This window comes from Canis lupus, chromosome 3 (assembly GCF_011100685.1).
Source record: "Canis lupus familiaris isolate Mischka breed German Shepherd chromosome 3, alternate assembly UU_Cfam_GSD_1.0, whole genome shotgun sequence".
NCBI lineage: Eukaryota > Metazoa > Chordata > Mammalia > Carnivora > Canidae > Canis > Canis lupus.
In genome coordinates this window covers 35085914-35094157 of record NC_049224.1, presented here as the reverse complement: position 1 = coordinate 35094157, position 8244 = coordinate 35085914, and positions in this window count along the sequence as shown.

Here is an 8244-nt window from a genome sequence, read left to right as displayed (position 1 = left end):
ATTTCTTCAAAAACCCCTGATGATTTTGTATGGGAAATGGGATATTTAGAAACTGTAGTCTGTGTGATAGGGTGTTCATTACTACTGTAGTGGTCATTGCTCTAATATGTGACTATGAAAATCTCATTTTTTAAAATATTTTATTTATTTATTTAATAGATAGGGAGGGGGAGAGTACACAAGCAGGGAGAGTGGCAGGAAGAGAGACAGGGAGAGCAGGGAGCCTGACACAGATCTTGATCCCAGGATCCTGAGATCATGACCTGAACTGATGGCAGATGCTTAAACCAACTGAGCCACGGGTGCCTCTATCTATCTCATATATTTTTGTAGGAAAAAAAAGGCATTTTTATTTGGAATGAAAAGTAAGAAGAAAAATGGCTCCTGGCACTTTGATAAAAGGAATTGGAATAATACATATAAATAAAAAACATCCTATCACAAACATCAGTAATTTGTGTTATTTTTATTATTTATTTATTTATTAAATATTTTTTTATTTTTTTAATTTGAGAGAGAGAGATAGAGCAGGGGGGAGGGGCAATGAGAGAGAGAGCGGAAAAAAAAATCCTAAGCAAGCTCTGAGCACAGAGCCTGATGGAGGGCTCCATCTCACAACCCTGAGAACATGACCTGAGCCAAAATCAAGAGTCAGACACTTAACCAGCCAAACCACTCAGGTGCCCCAAATATTTTCTTTTTAAGTAATTTCTACATCCAATGTGGGGCTTGAACCTATAACTCCGAGATGAAGAGTCACATGCTCCACCAAGTGAGCCAGCCAGATGCCCCTATTGTTTTTTAATTTAAATAATTTATAAAATATTCAAAAGACATGTTTAAATTAAGGCATGAAACTTTTTTCCAGAAAGACTAATAAACATACAACATTTGGTTTAGATCTTTAGTATCAAAAAGTTAAAAATAGGGATCCCTGGGTGGCTTAGCGGATTGGTGCCTGCCTTCAGCCCAGGGCGTGATCCTGGAGACCCGGGATCCAGTCCCACGTCGGGCTCCCTGCAGGGAGCCTGCTTCTCCCTCTACCTGTGTCTTTGCCTCTCTCTCTAGGTCTCTAGTGAATAAATAAATAAAATTTTAAAAAAAAGTTAAAAATAGAGGGGGGCTGTTCCTGGCTGTCTCCCCCAGTGGAGCATGTGACTCTTGATCTTGAGATCATGAGTTCAAGCCTCATGTTGGTTGTGGAGCCTACTTAAAAAAAAGGGGAGGGGGGAGATGCCTGGGTGACTCAGTCATTGAGCATCTGCCTTTGGCTTAGGATATGATCCTGGGGTCCCGGAATCAAGTCCCACATCAGGCTCCCTGAAGGGAGCCAGCTTCTCCCTCTGCTGATGTCTTTGCCTTTCTGTGTCTCTCATAAATAAATAAATAAAAATTTTTTAAAAACTTAAAAAAAAAAAAAGAGGGAGAAAAGAGAAACTTCAAGAAGGGGAAACAGAAGTAAGGGCTCAGGTGTGCCCAGGTGGCTCAGTGGGTTAAGCATCAGACTCTTGATCTCAGCTCAGGTCTTGATCTCAGGGCCACAAGTTCAAGCCCCACATTGGTAGCATGGAGTCTACATCAAAAAAAAAAAAAAAGAAAGAAAGAAAGAAAAGAAAAAAAGAAAAAAAGAAAAACGAAAAAAAAAAAAGAAAAAAGAAGTAAGGGCTCAGAGAGAAGAGACTGCTTACTTTCTTTCATGTCCCACTCCAGTATATAACCAAATCCTCCTACACGTTCTATGCTCATAACATACCTTAACCCATTTCTCCTCACTGTAACCATCTTGACTGCTACCATCTTGGTCCAAGATACAACCTTTCCCTTAAAGTACTATAATAGGCTCTTGCCTTCAGCCTCTACCCCACCACTCTGGTGTATTTCTTATATAGTATCCTGAGTGATCTTTTTAAGTATGTCTATCAGATAAGGTTACACCTCTGCCCAAAACCCTGGGCTGACTTTACAAAGTCCCTTCCATAGTCAAGCCCAGCATGCTCACCTTCAGTTGATTCCACAGCCCCGTGTTCTTCCTTTCCCCTGCTCATACCTGTGCAGGCAACGCTACCCTCTGGCTCTCCCTTGAGCATGCTAAGTCTGCTCCAACCTCAGCCCCCATCTGTGCTGGTCCTCTAGCCTGGATGCCCCTTCTCACAGGCCTCTGCCTACTGTTCACAGGTGAAATTCCTTCTTCCTCTGACTCTTTGGTCCCTCTCCTTTATTTACTCCAAAGCCCCCATCACTGCCTGATATTGTCGTCTAGGTGCTGATTTTGTTGATGGCGTGCCTTTTTTGTGCTACTACCCCTAATCTATTTGGATATAAAGTTTGTGAAACAGGAGGATAGAAATATTTGCTTTGCTCCTATAGCTCTGGTGCACAGAACAATGTCTGGCACATAGTATGTTGTCAATAAATATTTGAAGAATAAGTGAGACAGTTGAGAAAGGGGAATAAGAAGCTAGAAGCTAATAAACTACACATAAGTGCGTATGCACAAACACACACATAAAATAACAATACTTAGTAATATGTGAACTTGAGATAAAGGGCAACAGAGATCTTGAGGCATAGAAAATAGGACCAAAAATAGCAGAACAAACACAGATGTGACAAAAGACTGAAACAGCAGGAAAAAAGTCCATGGTAAGGAGAAGCCAGTGAGAGAAAGACTGCACAGAGATTCTCTCTGTCCTGTGCCCCTTGGCCCAGCTAGCCCCGTGGACTCTCCTCATCCTCTCTGCTGGACTCTGGCATCATTGTCAAGCTGAGTGGCAGTGAAGGAGAGGAATGGCTCTCATCATGAGCCTCCCCGAAGTGTCTCTCAACGGTTTTTCTCTGCCACAAAGTTTCCAAAGTCTGTTTTGAGAACCCAAGTGCTATATCTCTGCACCCTTCTGGCCACTGTTTCCTAGCCGGTAAGACAAGAATTTCCAGGTTGGGGCTCAAATGGGAGGAGGGACAAAGGGAATGACACCTTAGTCAACATCAGCATATTATCACATCATGCAGGTTTTTGTTAGGATACAAATATTTGCTCTTCCTCATCCCATAGGAAAGGCAGTGAAGTGGAAAACAATGTGAAGTGGAACAGAGAGAAATGGGGCAGGACACAACTTCTCTGAGGCTGGTGTCAAAGAAAAGGCTAGTGAGACGGGAAGTTCGCCTCCAGTCAAATTCACCCACGCCTCTGCCCCCGGCCCTATCTCTGTTCCTCTCCTACTCAAAATCTTGCCCAATTCCCCTGTTCTGTGCCAGCAGTCCTGGAGCTCACACCTTGCTCGGGGAAGTGTTTCTGCTATAGGGGAAAGAGGATGGAGGTTATATGTGTACATGTCAGGACACCAATGTGCATGGAGCTTACCAGCCCAGGATTTTCATTATATACTGGTTAACTTATTAGTTATAAAACTGTGTTTTATTGCCTTAATATGCATTTTATTTACCACTTGCAGCCATTTTTTTTTTCAAATGACTGTTGCTTCATTTTTTAAAGATTTTTATTTTTTAAGTAATCTGTACACACAACATGAGCTCACACAACCTCCAAGATCAGGAGTTACATAGTCCACCAACTGAGCCAGCCAGGGGCCCCCAGTGACATTATTCCTGAATATACTGGCTCTTCTCATGCTTTGCTCACTATTGATTCCTCAGCAGACTTCCTTTTTTTCTGATGCTTTGAAATTCACTTTTGTGCATTTTTTAATATGTTATGTAGATTCTCTTAAACAACCTAATTCTGAGTTTGCACCTGACATTTCCTAAGGTTACTATTTCTAGTTTTAGAAGCCTGAATTCTCCTCTGAATTCACTTTTTTTGATTTCCCACCTAACCACTGTGCCTGTTTGGTAATTCCAGGGCCTGGTTGTTTTGAACCTTAGTTCACTATTTTTTTTTTAAAGATTTTATTTATTTATTCATGAGAGACAGAGAGAAAGAGAGAGAGAAAGAGGCAGAGACACAGGCAGAGGGAGAAGCAGGGAGCCCCACGTGGGACTGGATCCCAGGGCTTCAGGATCACACAGTGGCTGAAGGCAGCGCTAAACAGCTGAGCCACCCGGACTGCCCAGTCCATATATTTTGTTTAAAAAAATATGTATCTGGGTGCACCTGGGTGTTTCAGTAGGTTAAGCATCTGGCTTTGGCTCAGGTCATGATCTTGGGGTCCTGCGATTGAGCCCTGCATGGGAGTCCTGGGATTGAGCATCCTCCCACCCTCATGGGTCTCCCTGCTGAGCAGGGAGTCGGTTTCTCCCTCTCCCTTTGCTCCTCCCCCCAGCTTATACTCTCTCTCAAATAAACAAATAAAATCTTGAATATATTTATACCTCTGTATGGAATGGCATGGGATTGCAATGGAATATATACATGTTCTTTTTAAAATTTTCTAAGATAGAATCATGACTCTTCCTGGTCTTTGGAATGAGAAGGAGGCCTGAGTCAGTTGAGTCCGAGTAGGAGCCTGCAGGGAAGAGAGAGAGGCTGGGAAGGATGACAGGGTGAAATAGAACCCAGCCAGTACTCTGAAGACTGTTTCTGTTTCTGAGGCTTGTGAGAAATCTGATGTGATGACATCAAGGTGGGGAGTTGAGAGGAGGGTTGAGATATAAGTGAGACCTGGCACAGGACCCTTGAAAAAAATATTTAGCTAAACTACAAAATAAGCATATGGTTATAAATCCTTCACCCATTCTCTACAGAAATGTTACCCTGTCTCTGAGTAGTGAGGGAAATTTCTATAGGATATTAAAGTTACTACTTTCAATTTATTTCTTTTAAGTTGGAGGAAGGAAATAAAAGATTAGGAAATGTAAATGGAAGATGTTTAGGTTAGAATGGAAATATTTACACATACTAGTTTGAGTTGGGTGGAACAAGTTATGAGCCAAGCCAGGCTTTATAGGAATTAAAAACCTTGGGATGGTGAAACTGGTATTTTTATATAACTTACCTCCTGTTTGATTAGCCCTCAATTTCCCTTGCACTTTCTATTTACCAACACAATCTCATTTCATTTTCATAATTATTTGCAAGGCTTCTTTCTAGTTTATGGTAGGGAGAGAAGGTAGAGCATGGGGTGGAGTGCGTGTTTAGGCTCTGAAAAAGTATTTAACATCCTGTTGAAACTTGTTATGTCCTCACCCTATGAACAACGCTGCCTAGGGACCAGAAACAGAGACTTTGGAGCTGTGATATACTGAAGAGGCAAAAGATACCTCAAATTATAGCAACAACATTTCATTGCAGTTACAAGACAACAGCAGGGAGAGTACCAGCTGAAACTAATGCAGCCAATGGAAGCCTGAAGGACAGTGGACTCATAAATTTGAAGAGTGGAAAAGAATTGTGATGGCAACAAAATATTTCTCTGTGAAGTAACCAGGCATAAGTCCGATATATCAAAGGCTTTCAAACTTTAGAAACACTCAATATTCCCTGAACAGATGGCTGTTGCAAGCTCCTAAAGAGGCTCAGACCACCCTCATATCTTTGCTTTAATGAACAAAGAGACCCTTAGGGTGAATTAAAAAAAAATTACCAATATTCTTCCAGAGCCAATCTTGGGAAAGGGGAGGAAAGGGTAGTATTTAACATTTCATGATAAAAATATATTTAACAAATACAAAAGTGAAGGGAATAACACAACAACCCTAACATAACCACTGCCCAGAATGCTTCATATTTACCATTTCATGGGACATGTAGAGCATTCAGTCTAGGAGACTATTTTGACATGTGGGCTGTTTCTGTTCTCTTGCTGCAATGAATGCTCTTTTGCTTACATCTTTTTACATTTTTGCAAGGGTATCTTTGAGCTAGATTCCTAGAAGTGTGATTGTAGAGACAAAGAACAAGTACATGTGCAGTTTTGCTTCATATTGCCAAATTTCTCCATTACATTAGCAACTCCTGTATTTGAGAGTGTCTGTTTCCTCATGGTCTCTCCAGCAGTTTGCTATCAACCTTTTGTATTTATGTCAACCCAGTAGGCAAGAAATGGTATTCCAGTTTGGTTTTAAGTTGTATTTCTTCTATTTTCTTCCCATTGTTCAGAATTATGAAGATGTACACATTGTTATCCTGATCATTTATGCTTTATTCCACTCCTATTTAAAGATTGCTTTTAGGCATGGGTGGATGGGGTAACTAACTGGGTGACAGGCATTAAGAAGGGCATGTGATGTAATGAGCACTGGGTATTATATGCAACTGATGAATAATTAAACTCTATATCTGAAACTAATGATACACTTTATATTAACTATTTGAATTTAAATAAAATAAGATAATATTTTTTTTTTCTTTTTGCAAAGGCAAGGAATAGTAACAGGTATTAAGGAATCAGTTGTTGGGGTTGACCTGAGCACTAATTTGAAAAATATTCTGTGGTTGAATCTAGACTCACAGGATTAAATATTCCATGATCAACTAGTGATGTCTGCTTTGGGTGCTATAAAGATACCTGTGGTACACATGCCTAATCTTAGCCCCTCCTGTTACAACCAACTCCCACTTAAGTCAGAACAATCAGAAAAACCTACAAAAACACTTTCCCCTCTATTTGAAAGTAAATCTCTTTGAAGAAATATTATATATTCAGTATAATTCTAGATTTGTATTTTTAAATGGTCCTAATTCTTTGAAATCAATCATTATTACATGTTGAACATGATATCTCTCGTAAAGGACTACAAATTATTATATAAGTGAAAAATTGATGGGCAACCCTGGTGGCCCAGTGGTTTAGGGCTGCCTACAGCCCAGGCATGATCCTGGGGTCCAGGGATCGAGTCCCACGTCAGGCTCCCTGTATGGAACCTGCTTCTCCCTCTGCCTGTGTCTCTGCCTCTCTCTCTCTGAATAAATAAATCAGAGAGAATGAATAAATAAATAAAATCTTTATTTATCTTTATTTTCATGAATAAATAAATAAAATCTTTAAAAAAAGTGAACTGAAATATCAACATTTATTTCTATCTAAATAAAATATACACTAGCTTTTTGAATTCAACTAGAGTTAAAAACTTATTTAAAACATGTATCTTAGAATATGTAATTTGTAAAAGTCGTTCCCAAATTCTTTTTTTAAATTGACATATAATTGGCATAAAAGATAGCTTTAATTTCAGGTGTAAGACATAATGATTTGATATTTGTGTATCTTCTGAAATGATTACCACAGTAAGTCTAGTCAACATCCATCATCACACATAGTTACAGATTTGTTTGTTTCTGCGATGAGAACTTTTTAAGTAGCTTCCATGCCCAACATGGAGCCCAACGTGGGCCTGAACTCACAACCCTGAGATCAAGACTTTGAGATCGAGACCTGAGCCAAGATCAAGAGTTGGATTCTCAACCAACTGAGCCACCTAGGTGCCCCATTGATGAGAACTTTTAAGATCTACTCTCTTAGTAACTTTCAAATATACAGTATGATATAAATTATAGTCACTATGCTGTACATTACATCTTCAGATTTTATTTTATAACTGAAAGTTTGTGCCTGTTGCTCATCTTTACCCACTTTACCCACCCCCCATCCCCAGTATTTCTCTTATTTTGAGTGAGTTGATCATCTTTTTACATGGTTAAGGGCTATTTATACTTTTTTTCTTCCTGTAAACTCACTCTCTAGTCTTCTGTAGGGTTGTTTCTTTCATAGCTTCTAAATTTTGAATTTTGAAACATAATCAGGGAGGTTTTCTTATTCCTCTAGAATTTACATAATTTCAAAATTCTGTATCTATATTTCTGTTATGTTTGTAACATATTCTGGTGAGAAGTGCACTTATGGATACAATTTTACTTTTTCTAGGTAACTATCCCTTTGTGCCAACATTTATTTTAGAATTCTATTTTTTTACTGGCTGATATAAGAAGCCATCTTTATGATATAATCTATCTCCATATGTACTTTGTTCTTTTTCAAGACTTTATATTGCATTTCATTGGCCTGTCATCCTCTCATTTGCCAACACTATTTTAATGAATGAAAGTTTATAACATGTTTTAATATCTGTTAGAAATAGTTCCCTCCCCTGTTACTTTTTCCAAAGATTAATTGATTGATTTCTTAGGGTGTATTTAAGCTTTTGTTTTATTTATTTTTAATTATTTAAGAAAGGGAGCTTGGGAGGGGCAGAGGGAGACAGAGAGAGAGAGAGAGAGAGAGAGAGAGAGAATTTTAAGTAGTCTCCTTGCCCAGCATGGAATGCAAAGTAGAACTTGGTCTTACAACC